Here is a 19,378-nt window from a genome sequence, read left to right as displayed (position 1 = left end):
CCGGCCTGCCCTGATTGTCTTGAGTGCCAGAGCTTCATCGCTGTACTGCGGAAGTCTCCGTAGCAGGGGCTGTGTCCTTAGCTACATGTCCACCTGACGTCTAGCTCAGCACCTGATACAGAATTGTCGCTCTTGGAATATCTGGGGAATGAATGAATGAGGGAATGAATGAATGAAGTGTTGGCACTTGTTAGTACATACAGTTAAAACACTTACATACAAGTAATTAAGGGCTCACACATGGTTTACTAGCAGTGACAGTGGTTGTCAGATATCCCTGCAACACACACATGTACATACACCTGCACACATGCACACATACATACACACATGCACACATACATACACACATGCACACATACATCCACACATACACACATGCACACACATACCCTTTTCTCTGCCAGGCTTCTCTTCTTACTAAATAAACCTCATAACTGTAACACATCCTGTGTGAGGGTCTATTTCCCAAACTGTGTCTCATACTCATTTGTTCATTCATTCACAAGTGTTCACTGAGTGCCTACTATGTGCCGGGTACTTTTCTAGGTGTCGGAGATTCACTAATGCGTAAAAGCAGCCAGAACCCGTGCCTTTAGGCAGGTTGGGCTCTGGCCGGGGACCCAGGCAGTCAGCACCACAAGTAGCTCAGGTGTGCTGAGGGTGTGCAGGCACGAGAGGAAAGCCGAGACAAGAGGCGAGGGAACACAGCAGCAGTGCATGGAGGGAGGAGTGCAGCTTACACTGGGAGAGACAAGGAAAGGTGAACTGGAAGGCAGTGTTCTCGTAAAGAGCAGAGGGAGGTCCAAGAGGGAGCCATGTGAATGTGGGGGTGCTGGAACATTCTACTTGGAGTAGCAAGTGCAAAGGCCCTGAGGTGGCAGCGTCACCAGCATGTTCCAGGAACAACAGGAGGCCACTGTGGCTGGAGGGCAGGGCAGACAGGAGAGGAGCAGGCGCTGAGGCCAGAGTTGACTGGGTGGGGGAGAGCGGGGCAGGCCAGTGGGGGCCTTACAGGGCTTTGCTTGTACTCTGAGGTGGAGGGGAAGCCAGTCCCCTGGGGTTTTGAGCAGAGACGTGATGTGATCGGACGTAAATTTTACCAGAATTACCAGTTAGGAAGCTGAAGAAGCTGGGAGAGAGCTCAGGTTGGTGGGGCCAGGCTGTCGCCGTGGAGGCAGTGAGAAGTAGACAGAGCGGACCTGGGCCATTTTGAAGGGGGCACCAACAGGAAGAATCGCAGATGGGGCGTGAGGGACAGCAAAGCCAAGGCTGACTCCAAGGCTGGGGATTGGAATGGTGTGTGGAAAAACACAAAGGTGTCTGAGCCAGCAACGGGGCCTGGAGGCTGGAGCCTCCTCCCTGGCTGCTGCTGGAGGCCAACGCCCTGCCCCTCGGCACCCAGGCTGGCCCCCCGCGTGTGCCTCCACCTCCCAGCACCACGCCTTCCTCTGGAGGAAGCCAGTGGGAGGACACAGCTGTCGCCGACCCTCCCCGTCTGTCTTCCTGACCCCACGTCTGGGGTGGGAGGCATCTGGGTGTCTGTGATTCATTTTCTGTCTCTCACTTTTCTCATCCTCCACACACACCCACCCCTGATTTTATTCACTACCTTGTTCACGTTCCTCACCCTCCCATTTAAACTAGAGCAGAGCAGGTCTGCTTCCCGGCTGGCCGAGTGACAGAACACCCATAAGCAATGTCCCAGAGAGCCCTAAAGTGTCCTCGGACCGGGGACTGCCACCAAGTCTAGGGCTGCAGAGCAGTAAAGAGAGATGGTCTGGAAGGTTCTCTTTCCACCCTGCCACTCCTGGGAAGGTTGGGGATGGCACTGACTCTAGCTGGGAAGTGACAGACAGGGTGTGGTGGTGTCTGGTGGAAGCCCCACCAAAATGGAAAGCAGAAGACCAAATATCCTGGGGCAGAGACAGCGGGGAAGGAAAAGGTGGGGTGAGGGACAGAACCAGCGGAAGGACACAAAATCATTCTGGGGAAAAGAAGAAAAACCAGTGGGAGGCTGAGAACGTCTCCATCGTAGCTCCCGGGGAGGGACCAGGGGGGTCTTGTCTGGAGCAGGTGGAGAAGGGAGGACAGCTACTCCCCGTGTGGTGAGCAGGAGGGCTGATGTCCCAGGCTGCTCTCTGCTGCCTGCCTGTCTTTGGAATGTGCCATTCTAGGGGTGACTCTTGTCTTTGTTTTCAGGGCAAGGTAGCAGAGGACTGATTTACCAGGACACACTTGGGTTTAGGCTGGTATTAGAAGGATGCTGCCTCCGGAGCTCAGCTGGGCAGGCTGATGACCACAGAGCTTCCTGGGCCATCGAAGAGGAGACAGCCACTATCCACCCACTCAAGTGCCTGGCAGCCACGTTACGGGAGAGTGCAAAGAGCTTTGGGCTGAGAGCCTGAGAGACCTGGGGGCCAGCCCCAGCCCGGCCACGGAGATGCACATCAAGACTCTTCACGTCTTTACTTCCCATCTGGGAAGTGGGGCGTTGGACCAAATGTCTCTCCCCACTTAGTGATCCTGAGATTTGTGACTCCAGCACACGGATGCTGAGGGCAAACTGATTCCCAGGTCCACGATGGAAATTGGAAGCCCTCTCTTCTTGCCTAGGGAGATCCATGTAGATTCAATTCTTGTTAAGCATGTACACTCCGTGACAGGCAGTTATAATAACTGGGTAACTGTGGCTCTTATTAAAGTGATTCTGGTGTCCAGGCAAGAACGGCAGGTTTATGGATTACCTGTGACCTAGGGTTGTGGTGGTGGTTAAATGAGTTGCTGTAGGTAGAGTGCTCCCTGTGCCTGGCTGGCCACAAGCACGCACGAGCATCAGCCAGCATTGCTGTTATGGGGTGGGTCACAGAGACTTTCTTTTCCTGCTAGGGAGGAGTGGAGTTCCTCAGCCTCATTTCCATGGGCTCCAAGGCCAAGCCAGCAGCCCTGATTGAACCCCGGGGCCTGGACACTTTGGCTGTAGGGGCCACAGAGGAGGATCCGTCTCTCTCGGCTCCGTCTCAGAATGCAAAGCCCACCCGGGTGCGGGTGCAGAGTGGGAGAGATTAGGACAAGGTGAATCAGACGGTTGTGAGAGCAAAGTGCGGAGTGCTCGTGAAAGTGCTTGGTAACTGTCAGGTTACCACGTGTGGGAGGTTGTGAGCAAGGCTGTGGCTTCCTCTCAGATGAGCAGGAGAGGGTGAGCTCACTTAGGAGTCACAGTTGTGGGGTCGTGGCGTTTCAGAGCATCTCGGGGATGGGCGTGCAGCTGGTCGACCTGCAGGCCCCTCCCCCGCCCCAGCAAATGGAGGAAAGCAGCCCCGGAGAAGCGAAAGCGGTTTGTTCAGGTGTGTTCAGGTGTGGCAGGGGCTGGAAGAGGCTTCCCGGGTAGGGGACCAGCATTCCCGAGTTCTGGCTTCTGGCCTGTTGCTCACCGCGAGACCTGCAGTCGCAGATCAGGACGGATGGTCTCTGTAGCCCAGGCCTCCCCGTGCTGGATGTGATGAAACAAACGAAAGAACGACTGCCCTAAAAACCGCGTGTATGAGACGTGAGACTCTCGGGGCGGCCCCGGCGCCTTCCCGGCTTTCGATTCCGACAACGTCCGCGAGAGGGAGCCGGCGGCCCTCGCGTTTCCCCGAGCGCTCGAGCGCGGCCGGGAAGGACCCACCACACCTGCGGTGCGAGTCGTCGTCTGCAGGTCCTTCCTCAGGGGCTCTGGGTGCTCTCCCCTTTGTCAGAGTCACAGCCGGCCGTTCTGACGTGATGTCCAGCAGTGAGTGCGGACAGCCTGCACCCCCGGAGGTGTTACGTGCAGTAGTAAACACGGCCGCTCCGAGATTCCGGGCACACGTCGGGGGAGCCCAGGCTTCAAAGGCCCCCGGCCCCCAGCCCGTGAAAGCAAGTGGGCAACTCAGGAGCCCTTGCTGCGGTGTCCCCAGTCTCCCCCAAGAGGCAACGGAGCCGTGGGAAGTGCAGGGAACTTCCCTGAAAACCCAAGCAGAGGCCTGGCTTCCTGGGGGCTGGGGCCCAGTTTGCTCTCTGTGGCGGGAAGTTACCCATAGGGACCAGGAGAGGATACAGCAAAGAGAGCAGGTGTCTTTTGGAAAAATGACCACTTGGTTACAGAGATTTCCTGGAATCCCACCAGGCCAAAAAGCAGGCTGAATTATTTTGAACTCCTACCTGCACCTGGAGGTAGGAAGGGACAAATGGGAAGGTGACCTGTGCACAACCTTTTTTCCTACAGTGTAAATCTTCAACTCTGGGCCTCGGTTTCCCCCTCTGTCAAGCAGGGAATTGATTGCGATGACCTCCCAGTTGCTCTCCTGCACTGTGACTCGTCACCAACTCTCTACTGCGCACAGTTTGAAGCGTATTAAAAGTCCTCCTGCCCCACATAAGCATCTTTTAAAAATACCTGTTGAAATAAAATTGAATTGGTCTGTTAGAACCAGCCGGTTCATCAGAAATGATTCTGAGCTCTTCTGTGCCTAACGATGTTGACAGTCATTGATGAATCGCGCGCAGAGGCGGGAGCAGCGGGAACGAGGGCGAAGGTCTGCATTCTCAGTGTCAGCAGCCACTTGCCGTCAGTCCCTTTTCCAGTCCTGCTTACTTTGGGCAGGCCAGAGCCAGCGCGTGCTGGTGGCAGGGTCCTCGCTACTCTTAGCTTCTGAGGACTGCTTCCTCTCCCGGAGAGGCTGCGCTCTCCATTCCAAACTGGGTTTAGATGGAAGAGAGGAAGTGGATGGCAATGGGAGGGGTAGCGGACTCTCCCCAGAGGCAGATCTGGGAGAAGGTGCTCCTCATTCCAGTCGCTACATGATTGGATTACATTTTGATCGGAATCATATTGAGTACATATTGCTTGGAATAAGGAAGAAATATCTTTCAGTTTCTTTTTGTTCAGCTCTTTAGTAGTCAAGAAAGGTTTCTGGAGATTAATAGGAACAAAATGCCCGGGCATGCTCTGTCTAGGCCAGTCTTTCTCATTCTTCATTGTGGACCAGAACCGTCTGCAGAACTTGTTAAAACTGCAGATTCTTGGGCTCTGACCCCTAGAGTTACTGATTCAGTAGGTCTGAGAAGGGGCCTGAGAATTTTCGTTTCTGTCACGCTCCCAGGCAAGACTGATGCTGTAGGTCAGGAGACCACACTCCGAGGAGCACCTCGTGGAACACAATGATGACACCAGGTCCTCATCTATGTCCAGTGCAGCGAGCACTGAGCAGATAACAACCTGGGGGCTTTCAACTTCCAGGGAACAGTCAGCACAATAGATGCACGTGTAGCTGGGTCTCCAAGGAAACAGAGACAGCATCCTCTCCCACTGTTGGTTAATGAGAGTGTAGTTGTAACAACTGCTGGCTAATTGCCACCCTTGTGGGGAGCATCCCAGCTTCGCGCTCTGAGCTCCTGCCACTAGGGGGAGGCAGCGCTACCTCTCCGCAGGCCAGAGGGTGTGAGGAGGGAAAAGCACTGCGGGCTGAGCAAAGTCTGCAGAAGACACCGCAGCCCTGCGTGCCCCAGGCCCGCGCACCGCTGCATCTCCATGTGCACGGGCACGGTCGCGGCCACAGGCTCGGCGGGAGGGAGGATGGCTTGTTTTCCAAGCTGTCTGGCTTTCCTCCCCTTCCTCAAAGTGCAATCGCCTTACCCCCTTTATGCATGGATGGCCTGTGGGTGGGAAGGAACAAAGATCGCTGTCCCTGCTTTGCAGATGGAGTGAGCGCAGATGACAGGGAAAAGAGCTGCACAAGATGCCAGTAAGGGGGCGCCCGTGTCCTGCGGGAGCATCGTGGAGGGGAGGCAAGCCTGGGGGTGCAGCTTCCAGGTCTCTGTCAGTCCCGAGGGTCCTGGCTCTGGCCAGGGAGTGCTCCCCTGGGGTGGTGAAGGCGAAGGAATTACTCAAGGAGAGAAAGACCACATAAGGCCGATCTGGAGGCCAAGAAGATGAAAGACTAAGAAGGCATTTTACCTGCCCTGAATTTGAAGAGAAGTATGGGCCATGAACTATTGCGTGTCCCTGCCACACACCTGTTGGCTGCTGTCTTCCAGGGACATGCATGCTCTGAGCACCACAGCGGACAGCAAAGCAGACACTGCACCCGCCAGCCAACCAGGAACGTGCCACCTGACACGTCTACACGACCCTGCCTCTTCCTCTCGCATTAAGCTCTTTTCCCCACAGCATGAGTGTGCTTTGAAAATAGCTTAGGCTCCCACAAATTATCTAGCAGCGATTTGCAGTTTGGTCATGGAAAATCCCCCTTTCTCCTTTCTTGGCACTACAGCGGCCATCTAATGGTTCTGGAGACAAGATACGAGTTCAGTAACATAGGGCCATGTGGAATCCCCGGTGGGCCGGGTGTGTACTTTAAACCACAGTTCATCTGAGGGACAAATGTCTGTGGTGTGTGTGCGTGTGCCTTTGTGTGCACGTGGGTGTACAATGTCTTGGCAAATCATGGTAACAAAACATCAGCTATAAACATTTAGTGTGGGGATTTGGTGCAAGTGTCTCAGAACCACCCTCTCTAAGGAAGCCGTCCCTGTGTCCCCAACGATCCTGTGGTTAGCTCACTGCCTTTCTCCTGTCCCTGGGACTGACGCGTACAGATCGCTTGTTTAGATGGAGCCCATGAGCACCAAGCGGAGGGACCAGAAGCCTTCTGGGCCTGCAGCTGACTTTTCTCCAGCTCACTGGGATAGCTTCTGGCATACGCATTTGTCAAAGGCATAGGAGCAGACTCGTTCTTTTATAGGTACACATGAAAAGGGGTGAGTGTGTGTGTGTGTGTGTGTGTGTGTTCAGACTCTATCAGCTCCCACCCCAAACACACTCCTTAAAGCACTTTTAGTGAGGGGAACCGTGTCTCCACGCTGTTCTCTCATTTCTCAGACAGCTCCCATCGCTGCCAGCACCAAAAGGATCTTACTCAAAAGTTTATGGGGATCCCCTTCCCCTGCACCCAGGTCCTGGATATAAATTCTGTTTTCCTAGTGACAATTCCCAAAGGGCTTCCTTGTGCCTTGGTGAGTGCAGAAGTGGGAGCTCTTCGGAACAGGCAGCTCTGTCACCCTTAGCTGCTCAGAGCTGCTTGGCTGGCAGGTCCTTTCAGCAGCAGATCTGGACCTGACCCACAGCTCTCCCCAAATGCGCATCTTAGGGAACACTGCAGGGCTGCCCACACGTGCCCCTGTGGCCTCTCCGTCCCCGGGCCCTCCAACCACTCCACACGGCTCTCATTGCCCACCCGGCTGTCTCTGCTCTCTGCTGTCACCAAGAGCACTGCCTGGTTGCTTGGAGCAGGCAGGGTCCACTGACCAAAGCCAGGGAACAGAGAGAAGTGTCTGCTGTAGATTGTGATCGCCCTCCGTCCCCTGTCCTTGAAGGATCCCCTCCCGTCCCCTCCCTCCTGGCCTTCTCCAATGCTGTAACTGACCTGGAACATCAGAGATAGGAAAGTCACTGCTCCAGTTGAATTTTGCTGCAGTTTCTTTTTTTCTACCCTAGATGCTGAGAGCTATTTTTAGCCAGGGACTTTTTTTTTTTTTTTCTTGCAGGGGATCCACAGACTATTTTTAAAGGCTTTACGGAGGCCAGATCATCCAGTGCTCCTCCTGAGGACTTCAGAGGGAGTTAGGTGGGACAGGCCAGGGCACTGTGTTGAGGGGGAACCTTCCTGAAGTTGAGAGCGTGGTCAGGAAAGGTCCAGGCAGGTCGGGGAAGCTGGGTCCCCAGGCAGGGGCAGGGCGGGCCACTGTCTCATGCTGGGGAGCACAGGAAGAGCCCACCGTGCTCCTCCCTCAAATCGCCCAAGGCCTTGGGGCCAGAGCACGCCCGCTGTGTCATCCCTGCAGCTGCAGTGACATTGCCTTCAAATGTGGCAGTAGGTTTCAGTGGCTGTGTTTTCCTCTCTTTTTCCTGAACTTCTGAGCTCAGATCCCTTCTCCATCCCTCTTTTCACGGCACTACCTTGCAGAGGCAGACTGAGCTGTGGAAGGTTGCGGATCGTGGCTAGGGCATGGCGCCCGCCCCTCGTAGGCGAAGCTGAAGTCCTAGGTGGGGAGGGGGCCGGGTGCGTCACCAGATGGTGGCTGGGGCAGGTGGGCTCTGCGTGTGGCCGGAGAAGGCAGCCAGGCAGCGACCTGATCTCAGGCTCCAGGAGAAGAAGGGAAGGAGGAAAAGGAGGACCCAGACGGGAGTCGGTCCAGAGTGACTGGGGCAGAGATGGCAATGGGCTGTGGTGTCCTCGCAGCTGCCCCGGGCCCTGCCTGGTTCCTGCCCCCACGCCTGGCACTTGGCTGTTGCTCCAAGGCGTGTGGGACTTGGGGTTGGGGTTCACAAGACCTGAATGGAGCAGGTGGGGAGAGGGCCTGTGTGGAAAATTCCAGACACAGTTGGTGAAAATGCTTCCAAAGGGAACCAAAGGGCTCCTTCATCTCTGCTTTCTACACTCTGGACAGATGGCGAGGACGTCTGTGCCGGAGTCTCAAGGCCACCCCAGGGGCAGCCTCTCCTGCCCCTCCCCTCCCTCCTTGTAGAGCTTAGTCCACAGGGCGAGGGCCTGGAGCTACCCTGGAAATGACTGGGGTTCTTGGTGCCCATCTCCCCCCCGCCCCCAGCTCCCCCACCAGCCTCCAGGTGTGCCAGGGGGCAAGGAGGGAGGAGGCAGGGAGTGAGCCGACGCTCGCACACCTGTCAGACAGGTGCAGGCTGGGATGCTGTCGAGTGGCTCCCGGTGTTGGCAGCACCCCTGGGCAAGGCCACCCCCTGCTGGGAGCTGAGACGTGGCCCGGGCACCCCCTGCACTGTGGATGGCCCAGGACAGCCTGGCCTCCCGGGCTCCGTCTGCAGGTGGGGACGGGACCAGAGCACCGTGTGCTCCGCACACTTGTGACCTTCCCACTGTCACCTGCCTGAGACCCTCTCTCCCTGTTCACGCCAGTCTCCACAAGACTCCTGGCACCCCCAGGACTTCCTTCATTCTGGACTCTCCCCTCCATTCCATTCTGACTTTGCCAGTGGTCACTTCATCAGCAAGGACCCCTGGTCACTCTATTTAAGTTGCCCCCCCCCCCCCCCCGCCGGCCTGGGTTGCAGCTCAGCACCACCTGACACATGTCTCCCCACAGGTCTCACCACCTACAGTTTGTCACCTGTCTCCTAGCATCAGTTCCACAGGGACAGGGTTTGCCTGTTTTGTACCCAACTAAATCCCTCGGTGCCTAGACCGGCGCCAGCATTAACGTATATTAACACTGAATATGTTTGTTGAGTGGATTCGTAAGAAGAGCACAATGTGCGGTGGTAGACGCACCCCTGGGGAGGCCTTCTCTCTGCCTCCTCGCTGCACCCTCTGGTCCAGCAGAGAACTCGGGGAGGTCACGTGGAAATTAGGAACCTCCTGCCCTCCCCCCCCCACGGCAGACCCATTTGGGCCCCAGAAAAACAAGCCATTCAGAACCTCAGCGTGTCACAGCAGGAAGGGGCCACAGAGACCATCAAATCTAAGCCACATATTTTTGCAGAAGTTGGAACTAAAGCCCAGAGAGGTGAAGAAACTCTCCCAGAATCACACAGCCAATCAGTGACAGCGAGTAGCAGCCAGGGTCCCTGCTCCCAGGCTGGAATTCCTTCCCGGAGCTCACGTGGCCATAGACCTCTCTCCTTAGACTGTGGAGAGAGCGTTACATTCCCACCCGGGCTAAGGAGGCCAAAGCCTTCCAGATGTGTAAGGTAGGATTGACCTTGAGTTTGGTGCTAATGGCCAGCTCTTCCCCAGCTCTAGGGCTTTGGGAGGCTGTAGAAAAATTTGCCTTGTGAAGACGCCTGCTGTCAGCAGCGCCCAAACTACACAGAGTGAAGAAACATGTCAGCATAAGAGACACTCTGCTCCCAGGGGACTCTCAAAGGCTGGCATCGCGTGGAGGTGGCAGCCCTCCACCTAGAGGAGTCAGTGTTCTCACCAGGGCTGGCTTGGGGGACTGGGCACAGGGGACTGCCACCTCCATGCTTTCCTCACTTAGAGAGTGGTCCACTTGGAAGTCACTGAGCCACTGCACAGATGAGGCAGCGAAGGGCCCTCACTTCTGCAGAGCAAGAATCCATGGTCTGCCAGCCCACCTTGTATTAAACATCCACTACCTGGAGGAACAGAGGTGTCCCTGGGCTCAGGAACTCTGCGTCACACGGGGAGACAGGAGATTTTTCTCCTGGCCCAACCCAAGAACCCAGAAACCATTACAACATATGTGGGTTCACTGGCACAAATTGAAATCATGCAACCATGGAACTAAGAAATGAGGAAATCAGGTAATAGAGCAATGACATTAATCAATAATAAAAGTATGTGTGTGAGAGTGTATGTGTGTGTGTATATGCATATATGTTTATACGTATGGTTTGTGTAAAGACAGATTTGGGGTGACTTCATTCACTACATTACCATGCTTTACAATTTGGCAAGTGCTTTTCACACCCCATAGCTCTACAAATCCTCACAATATGCCTGTGGGACCAGCAGGTCCAGGGTTCACTACCTGTGTTTTACGGTTAGGAAAACAGAGGTCTAGAGACGCTAAGTCCTGGGTCTGAAGTCTCTCCACTCCTAAGGGGCAGAGCTGGAACTTGAAGTCAGCACTTCCTGATTCCTAGTGCCCACTCTTGTCCAGGTAGGGCTCATCGGAGCGGCTTCAAGGAAGGGACTTTGAACCCAGTTGAGAGGGAGGGAAGGAACATGACTCTCTGGCCATGGGACAGGCCAGCATGGTGGGGCCCTGGCCCAGGGACTGGCATGGCATGGGGACAGTCCCTGTTTGGAGCAGGGCTGGCCCATCAAACCCTCCCTCCAGTGCCCACTCCTGGGGATGGTCGGCCTTGCCTGCCTCTCCCACCTGTTCCCTCCTTCCCCACCAGATGTGGTGCTGGGGGCGTGTGTGCAGACGGCAGTGATGGGAGAACAAGGACGGGCAAGTTGTGAGTTTCAGAACATGGAAGAGGCAGGAGGGCTCCAGAGCCAGTGTCTGTGCCCTAGGCTCTGAGTCCCTGATGGCCTGTGGAGAGTGGAACAAACTGTCCCCCCCACATGCTGTCCACCCTCTGTGCAGCAAGCTGAACGGTGGCCCCAACAGATAGGCCCACACCCTGACCCCAGAACCTGTGAACACGCCGTCTCTGCAGGTGTAATTAAGTTAGTAGTGTCAAGATGCGATCATCCTGAGTTATCCCAGTGGGTCCTGCATCCAATGGCCAGTGTCCTTACATAAGACACACAGAGGAGAGGCAGGCGGGGAGGCCCTGTGAAGACGGAGGCAGAGGTTGGTGCCCCTGCCGTGGAGTGCCCGGGGCACCGGAAGCCTGAGGGGCCATGGAAGAATCTCGCCCAGAGCTTTGCAGGGGGCACAGCCCCGCTGACACCTGGACTCAGACTTGTGGCCTTCAGAAATGTGAGAGCACAAATTTCTGTTGTTTTAAGCCACCCTATTTGTGGTCATTTTCATGGCAGCCCTAGGAAACTAGGACAGCCCAGAACACCTTTCCTCTCACCCCTGTCCCTTAACCAGCCAGCTCCTCCCCCACAGGCCTCAGGGCAGGTGTCCCCTTCCCGGGGTCCCTCTCCTCCTTAGGTTTCCTTCTCCACGTCCTGTAATCCCCTGAGCTCCTCCCTGCTGTAGCTTCTGTCAACTCAGATGCAAATGCCCCTTCACCTGTCTGTCTTCCCCCTCGACCTTGGGGGCAGGGACCTTATCCCCCTGTCCAGTGACCTTATCCCCCTGTCCAGTGACCTTGTTCCCCTGTCCAGTGGCAGGCAGTTGTGACCCTATCCCCTTGTTCAGTGGCCTTATCCCCCTGTGCAGTCGCAGGCAGTCGCTCCATAGCAGGCGCCTGGATCAGAGAACACCCATGTGCTTGGGTGTGTGGGTCAGAGAAGCGCTAGGTCACTGTGACGCAGGAAGACTTCTTGGAGGGAGGGGGACTCAAATCAGGTCTTAACAGATGAATCTGGACAGAAGAAGGGAAAGGAGACGATTCCGTGCCAGGGCAAGCGTGAGCAGATGCATGGTCATGAGGCGAGGCATGGTCACGTGGCTGGGTGCTGGGCTGGGAGTCACAAGGAGACCAGCAAGACCAGCCGGAAGATGGACAAAAGCTGGTAGGCCTGTCAGTGGACACTGCTGTCACCCACTGGGTGCTTCCCACGAACCAGGTCCACGCCCCTTATGGGGGCCAGTGCAGCCCTGGGTCACCCCTAAGGGGAGGTATTCGTGTCACCCTCACTTGCAGACGAGCGAACAGAGGTGCAGAGTCAAGTAAACCACTCAGCGTGCCTGCTGACAAGGGGAGTGCTTGCTGGAATCCACGCCTGGACAATCAGCTGCAGGACTGCTGTGTCATTCTTTTCGTCTTTGATGGTGACGGTAGTGATGAAGTGGCTCATGCTTACAGAGCACCCACCACATGTTGGAAGCCACCAAAGCCCTTTGTATGGGTGGGTCTGGCCAATGCTCATGCTGCCCTAGAGTAGGTGCTGCTGGAGGTGAGAAAGCGGAGGCACGGGGAACCCAGGTGACCGCTCCGGCAGGCTGCCCGCCGGGGTAAGTGGCGAGTCTGGCTGACGGCTGCTGTGGGAATAAGCACAGTCCTGTCTCTCTGGGACGGGGTGCCAACCTGGGTACACGTCAGATCACAGGCAGGGTCAAAAGCCTACCAGGTCCTGCCTCCATGTGTTCTTGGAGGATCCTCTGTTCCACCAAAATTCCTCCCCTGTGGGTTTCAGTGTCCTCGAAGCACCTCATGTGCTCTAGGAATTCATCCTGCAGCTGGTGCTCAGTTCCCACCAATATTTTCCTCTCAAGCCACTGGCAAGACAATGGAGAAGCTTCTCACGATTATCCCCTGGTCCCGCTTCGGCTTCCAGTCACCTTCTGTCTCTTCCTTGCTTTAAAACATCCCCCGAGTGACCCTGCATGAGGAAGGGGACTTCCACTGCTCCCGGCTGTTGGTTCCACTCCCTCTCCCCGCTGCCCCCCAGCAGGCGTGGGGCACAGGCAGGGCTGGGGATCCGGTGACACAGGCAACCGAACCTCGCTCTTGCCCGGTCTCCGGACCAGTTTGTTCTCAGCAGCGCCCCATACAGACCACCTGCTTCAGCAGACTCTCCCCAGTGGGCCTGGGATGAGTTTGAACTTCCCATGAGCCCCATTTGGGACCCCAAGCCGGTGACTGGAGACGGACCAGATTGGCAAGGGAGCCGGCGAGCTGAGGCGTCGGCACGCCCTGCGCCAGGCCTGGCGGGCCATGGAAGGTTGCAGTTGCACCACATGGGAACCCGGGCAGCGTTTTCTAATCTCACAACACATTTGCTTGTACTGGGTCATCCTCTCCCATCGTAAGTCTCCGTGATGATCCACCAGGTCTCCAGGTGACCCTGCTGCCTCGGCAAGCTCTGGCGTGGGATGGCCCTGGCCCCCTGAGCTTCGACGAGGAGGCGCTTTTGGCAAAGAACTCGGGCTGAGCTAATCCTGACCTGTGCGGCAGGGAAGAGCCCTGGCTCAAGTCCCATTTGTAGAAAATTCCTTCTGCCTGTGTAGGTTTCACATGTAATCGTCTTACTTGGGGACTAGTTTATTTATCAGCTCACAGTATGGGGTTTTCATCAGGGATTTGGCAAGTCAGGGCTGTCAACAGGGCTTCGGGAGCCTTCAAAGTCTGCCCTTACCAGCCAGGGGAGGGTGGAAGGCACTGACTTCGTCCCCGCAACTTTCCTGGTCTGAAGGGATTCTCACTAAGGGCAGAAGAACTCAAAGAGACGTGTGGGCAGACTTACCCCCAGTCCAAGATGCTTGTGCGAGTAACAGTGGCGATGATGGTGATGAAATAGCATCAGCTACTGTTTATTAAATGCCAACTCTGTACTGGGCACCGTGTTGAGCCCTTGACAGGCAATAGCTCATTTAATCCCCACAGCAATCCATGGGGTAGGTACTACTAGTGTTTTCATTTTGCAGATAAGGAAACTGAGGCTCCAAGAGGTTCGGTAACTCTCCTGAAGTCACACAGCAGGTGAGGCGTGGAGCTGAGCCGCACGTGCAGGACATCTGCCTCCCAAGCCCCTGAAGCTACATCTTCTACTATGTTTTGAATTCCCAGTTGCCTGTCATGCCTTCCAGATTTTAATCCAGATCATAGGCTCAACTCTGCCACAAGAAAAGTTGAGGTGCACTTACCCAGTAAAGGGGGCCTGGATAGAGTGCAGGCAATGACAAGGCTGGTGTGGAAAATGGTCAGACGTGTGACAGGAAGGAGATGGTGTAGGAAGGAGTGGAAGGAGAGGGAGCTAGGAGGTGGGTCGGGTAAAATAATAGGGAGATTAGGGTCTGACTGTGTCCTGGTGGTAATAGGGAGCCATCATAGGTTTTGAGAAGAGAAATGGCAAGATCAAGTTTGGATTTTAGGAAGGTAAGTACTGAAATGAAGATCTGGATGTGTCGCCCTTTCTATACCTTCATGCCACCACCCAGGGAGGCCTTCTCAGCGGCCATGCAGCCTGAGAGCTGGGAGACAGTGGAGGGTCCCTCCTTTTTCCAGAGGAGAAAGTTTAAGCTCACATGTGGGTTCTGTGCCATTCTGGCTTTCCAAAGCATGCAGGTGAGGAAACACGCCCATAAAACCAATGGCGTGTGGGCAAATGTTTAACGACCAGTCCTCTTGGGGGAAAAGCCCTGATTGGGAGAATTTGCAGATTCTGGTCGTGAATACTCCGCTGTGGCCAATTTCAGGCTTCCAAGATGAAGTGCACTGGATTGCTGAATTCCTGAAATTCCACAATTATTCCTAGCAAGGCTGCACGAGATGGCTCCATCACACCTCTGCGTGCAGCCTGGTGGCCTTGCCGAGCCTGCGTTCACACAGACACAGAGGGAGCTCCCAGACAGCTGATGAGGGAAGTAAAGTAAACTGCCCAGCAGTGCAAAGACAAATTTTGTATATTTGCACTCATATGTGGGAGCTACAAATTTTTAAAAATGAGCTCATGGAGACAGAGAGTAGAACGATGGTTACAAGAGGCTGGGAGAATGGAGAGGAGGTGGGGATGAAGTGGGCGTGCTTAATGCATGCAGAATGCAGGTGGATCCAAGGGTAAGGTCTAGTGTCAGGTAGCACAGTAGGGCAGTTAACAGTAATTTATTGTGTATTTTAAAAATAACTAAAAGAGTGGAAATGGAATGCTCCTAATGTAAAGAAATGGTGAATGCTTGAGGTGGTGGATACCCCCATTACCCTGATTGATCATTGTATGCCTGCATCACAGCATCACATGTATCCCATAAGTACATACGTGATATTGTGTACCTATAATAATAAAAAAAAAATTAAAAATTTTTTAGAAAAGCAACTTGCCCAGGCTGCAGCTGACTGGGAGACTCCGGCACCGAGTGAGGGGTAGGACACGGTGTCTTGGCTCCCAGGCCATGTGTTTGTGCAGGCTCTACTTAGGAGGGCAGGATTTTACCTCTGCCTGGTTACACTTCAGGATAAAAGGGGTAGCAAAATTCTCCTCTGGCTTCTAAGACATATGTGTCAGCCACAGCTTCCTACCAGAACTAGAAAAATAATGTCATGGAGTATTTGTAATAGTGAGTACAAATCCCTTACAGTGATGGATGAAGGATGAGGCTTCAAGGCCATTTTCATCTGCTAGGAGATTATATATCATTTTTCAGTTTCCACAGTGCTTATATTCATTTGCTCATTCATTCAATCATTTATTCAATCATTCAGCTGACATCAACGGGGAGCCCCGATGCAGAGATTATGAGCAACAAAAGAGAAGGGTAGCCGGTCAGGTACTAAGAAGAAGACAAGGCCAGTTGATGGAGGGGCAGTGTCAGAGGTCAGGGGCAGGAGCAGGCAGCTGATCATGAGTCTTAGCATGTGAGACAAGAGTTAAAAAGGAAGCTATCACTGGAGTTTCAAGAACCGGCAGCTGAGAAGCTCAGGACCAACAGGTAGGAGGTGGGTGCTCAGCACCTGTAGGCTGAGAACGTGGCTCCAAGCAGACCTGACGTTGGAGCAAGAGATTGTCCCAGCCATTGGGCTCTTAGACACTTCTAGTTGGGACGAGAGATAACGTCCGGTAGGGGATTGCACAAAGGCAGACCAGGGACGGGGAAAGGAATTGACACTTTGTGGAGAGACCCTGGCATTCCTCAGGCACTGTATGAGATTTTTTTTCCAAGTCCTAGAGGCAAGGGGAGAATCTTGTGAGATAGGTGGTATTATTATACATTTGAGAAAACCGATGCTCAGAGAGGTTAAGTGACTTGCCCATGGCCACATAGCTAGTAAGCAGCAAAGCTAAGAGGGACAAAAGAGTAGCAAGAATCCTGCTTGTGGGGGCTTTCTGGGTGCTGATGGGCTGGGGTGGGGACAGGGCTGGAGGAGGGAGAGCACTGGGAGCAAGGTGTTCACTCCTGCACGCCTGTCCTCCCTGGAGGACGTGCTCTGAGTGTTTACGTAAGGGCACATTTCTGGCTCACTGAGGAGGGCCAAGCTGTAAACGGAGATCATACCCCCAGCTCGGCAGATGCCTGAGAGCGCGGCGCTTGCTGACATGCTGACGGAGAACAGGGACTTCTTGTTTACCCAGCTCACCATCTGGACGAGCGGAGCAATGTCCAAGGAGATGGCTGTAAGGAAAATCTCGGGGCTGCCTGCCTGGCGCCCTCTGCCTGCGCCAAAGGGCGGTGGCTGCTGCTCGCCCTGCTACACGGTGGGACGCCAGGCAGGGGCAGCCTGGGGACACTGCCATGCGGTCTGGGCAGGGTGGGGGGGGCCGCAGGTGTCTGGAGGTGAGAGGTTGGGTGCATTCTCCCTGAGGACTTCTAGGAGTGAAAGGGCTGCTTCTGTGGAAAGAGACATTTAGGTTAGACAAGTGGGAGCACTTCCTCACTGGAGGAGCAGGGAACAGCACGGAGGGATGGGCAGACCGCTCAGTGAAATGCTTTTGGGATGGTGGGGGAGGGTGGGGAGCAGCCCCGCCGCTGAGTCAGGGATGAGTAACTGACGGGGGTGACTGTCTCCCAGCCTAGACCCTATGGTTTGGGAGGCAACAAGCCACTGTACTTGACAGAGCTCAGAAACTGGAGAGGGTCTGAACGCTTGAATTCTGAGGGGACGTGGGTGTGGAAGCGGGTCACACGTTCCCTTGCCCTGCGCCACGCCTGTTCGTGAAGGAGCACAGTGAGCCCGAAAAATCCAGAGCGGGGACCCCCACACTGTTTCACTGGACACGGGATGCCCTCTGCATTGCTTCGGCTCAGGCTGATTTGAAACATTGCTTCATTTTGTATTGTTCAGGAGAAAGTTGTACAAAACAACTCCCAAAATCTCAGTGGCTTCACACAGTGACGGGTACTTCTTGCTCACATCGCAGCTGCGTGCGAGTTGGTGGACGAAGCGGGGCGTGGAGGAGGCTCTGTTCCACGCGGCCACTCGGGGACCCAGGCCCTGCCATCCCCCAGCCCCACGGTTCTCCGCTGCTCGTGGCTGGAGCCCGGGAGGGCGAGAGGCAGTAGGATGACTCGGAAGATTTTAGGAGCTGGTCCCGGAAGTCATGGAAACTACTCCTGACCGCATCCATTGGCCAGAATCAGTCACATGGCCCCACCTACCGCAAGCGGATTGGACGGGAAGCGCGCGGGAGAGGAAGGGCGCTGGGTGTGGTGAACTCGTAGCGGCATCTCCGGCCGCCATTTCTGGAGGCTCCCGTGTACCGGGGGAGGTGGCTGTAAGGTCCTCCGTGGTTCTTACAGACACGGGCTGAAATAAGCGCCTGTGGACAGCTCAGGGCCGCCTTCTGACCGTGCCGACGCTCTCCTGGGCACCCCTGCAGCCTCGAAGCTGGACCCTCAGCCCCGCCATGTGGAGCCACCTGACGCTGGTGGCAGCTCTGTCCTCATCACTGGGAACATGCGGATCTGGGACTTCACAGGAACTGAGCTTTGGAGCGTGGCTCCGCTGTGGTTCATTTGCAGTTTGCTCATCTGGGTGACTCAGGTGTTAGAACTGGAGACTTTCAGGGTCTGAGCTCAAGACCTTTAAGAGGTGTTGTCGGCTTCCCAGGGCCTTTGAGTTGGATGGTGTTTTGTAAGGTCATAGGCCTAAGACTGCGGAGTTAAAGGCAGCGGGTCACTGTAGACTCTGGGTGCCAATCCTCTCACGTCAAAAGGACATCTGAGCCTGTCCAACATGGATTTTCTAACACTCCTACCGTCCTCTACATAGAGAAGTTCATAAATGTGAAGGGAAAATGGCTCCAACTAGTTTTTCTACTCACGAGTAGGATGATCACCAGTATTGTTCAGGCATAATTATTCAAAGTGCCTGCCTTTTTGGTCACGGTGTTCCGGTTTGGACAGTAAGTTTTATAGTCTCCCTACTTAGAGGAGACTCAGGACCTGGGCTCTGTCCTTACTCTGTGGTCATACGCGTCTCTCCAGCCAGCCTGCACACAAAGCCTGATGACTCTGTGATGATGTGGGACATGGGCCTGCATTGTTAATGCCCTTGTCACTGTCACCCTGTGACTTCCACGTGCTACAGGATCTTGGTCTCCTTTCTTTCAGGCCTCAGAATCTGGGCCTGTGCTCAAGCAGTATTCAGTCAGCGGAAAATAAAACCCCAGCATGCCTAGGAGGTTACTAAAGCACAGATTATTAGTTCTAGTTTATAGGACCATAAGGATTTAGGACCATGAAGATAAGTGACATTTCCAAAGTCACATGAGGTCCAAACTCTAGCTCTAACCCAGACATCCTGATTTTAGGTCACTCTTCTTTTCCCAATGCCAGATGTCAGTTTTGGTTGTTCCCTTACTGAATGGGAGGTCTAGCCTGTCTATGCCAGAAAAAATTCTACAGAGCCAGAAAGGAACTGTGCCTTGGTTGAATTACAGATATTGTCATAGCTTTACGAACCCTCTCTCTGAGTAATTCATCACTGCCATCAAAAAGCCTTGTTTGCATGGAGTAACATACCTAGGCCCTTAAGCCACACATGCTCCCAGTCCTGAAAGTGACCAGTCAGTGTAAGGCCCACAGAAAAAGCACTTCTCTGAAGGTGAGGGTGACATTTCTGCTGCATGAAGGAAAAGTAAGATGTAGGCTTTTAATTAGTTGAATATCAACATCAAATAAAGCCCGGGATTAATACCAGTTCCACTGGAGGGGGACAAGCAGTAGTATATAATCGGGTAGTGATTAATGTTGCCTCCAAACTGACACGTTAACCAAACTTAACTCTTCAAATTTCTGGCTTCTGTCTTGGTTATGGTTTGATGTTCAGTTTGGATGAGCTGTCCATAAACCT

This window comes from Lemur catta, chromosome 6 (genome assembly GCF_020740605.2).
Source record: "Lemur catta isolate mLemCat1 chromosome 6, mLemCat1.pri, whole genome shotgun sequence".
NCBI lineage: Eukaryota > Metazoa > Chordata > Mammalia > Primates > Lemuridae > Lemur > Lemur catta.
This window is presented reverse-complemented; position numbering follows the sequence as displayed.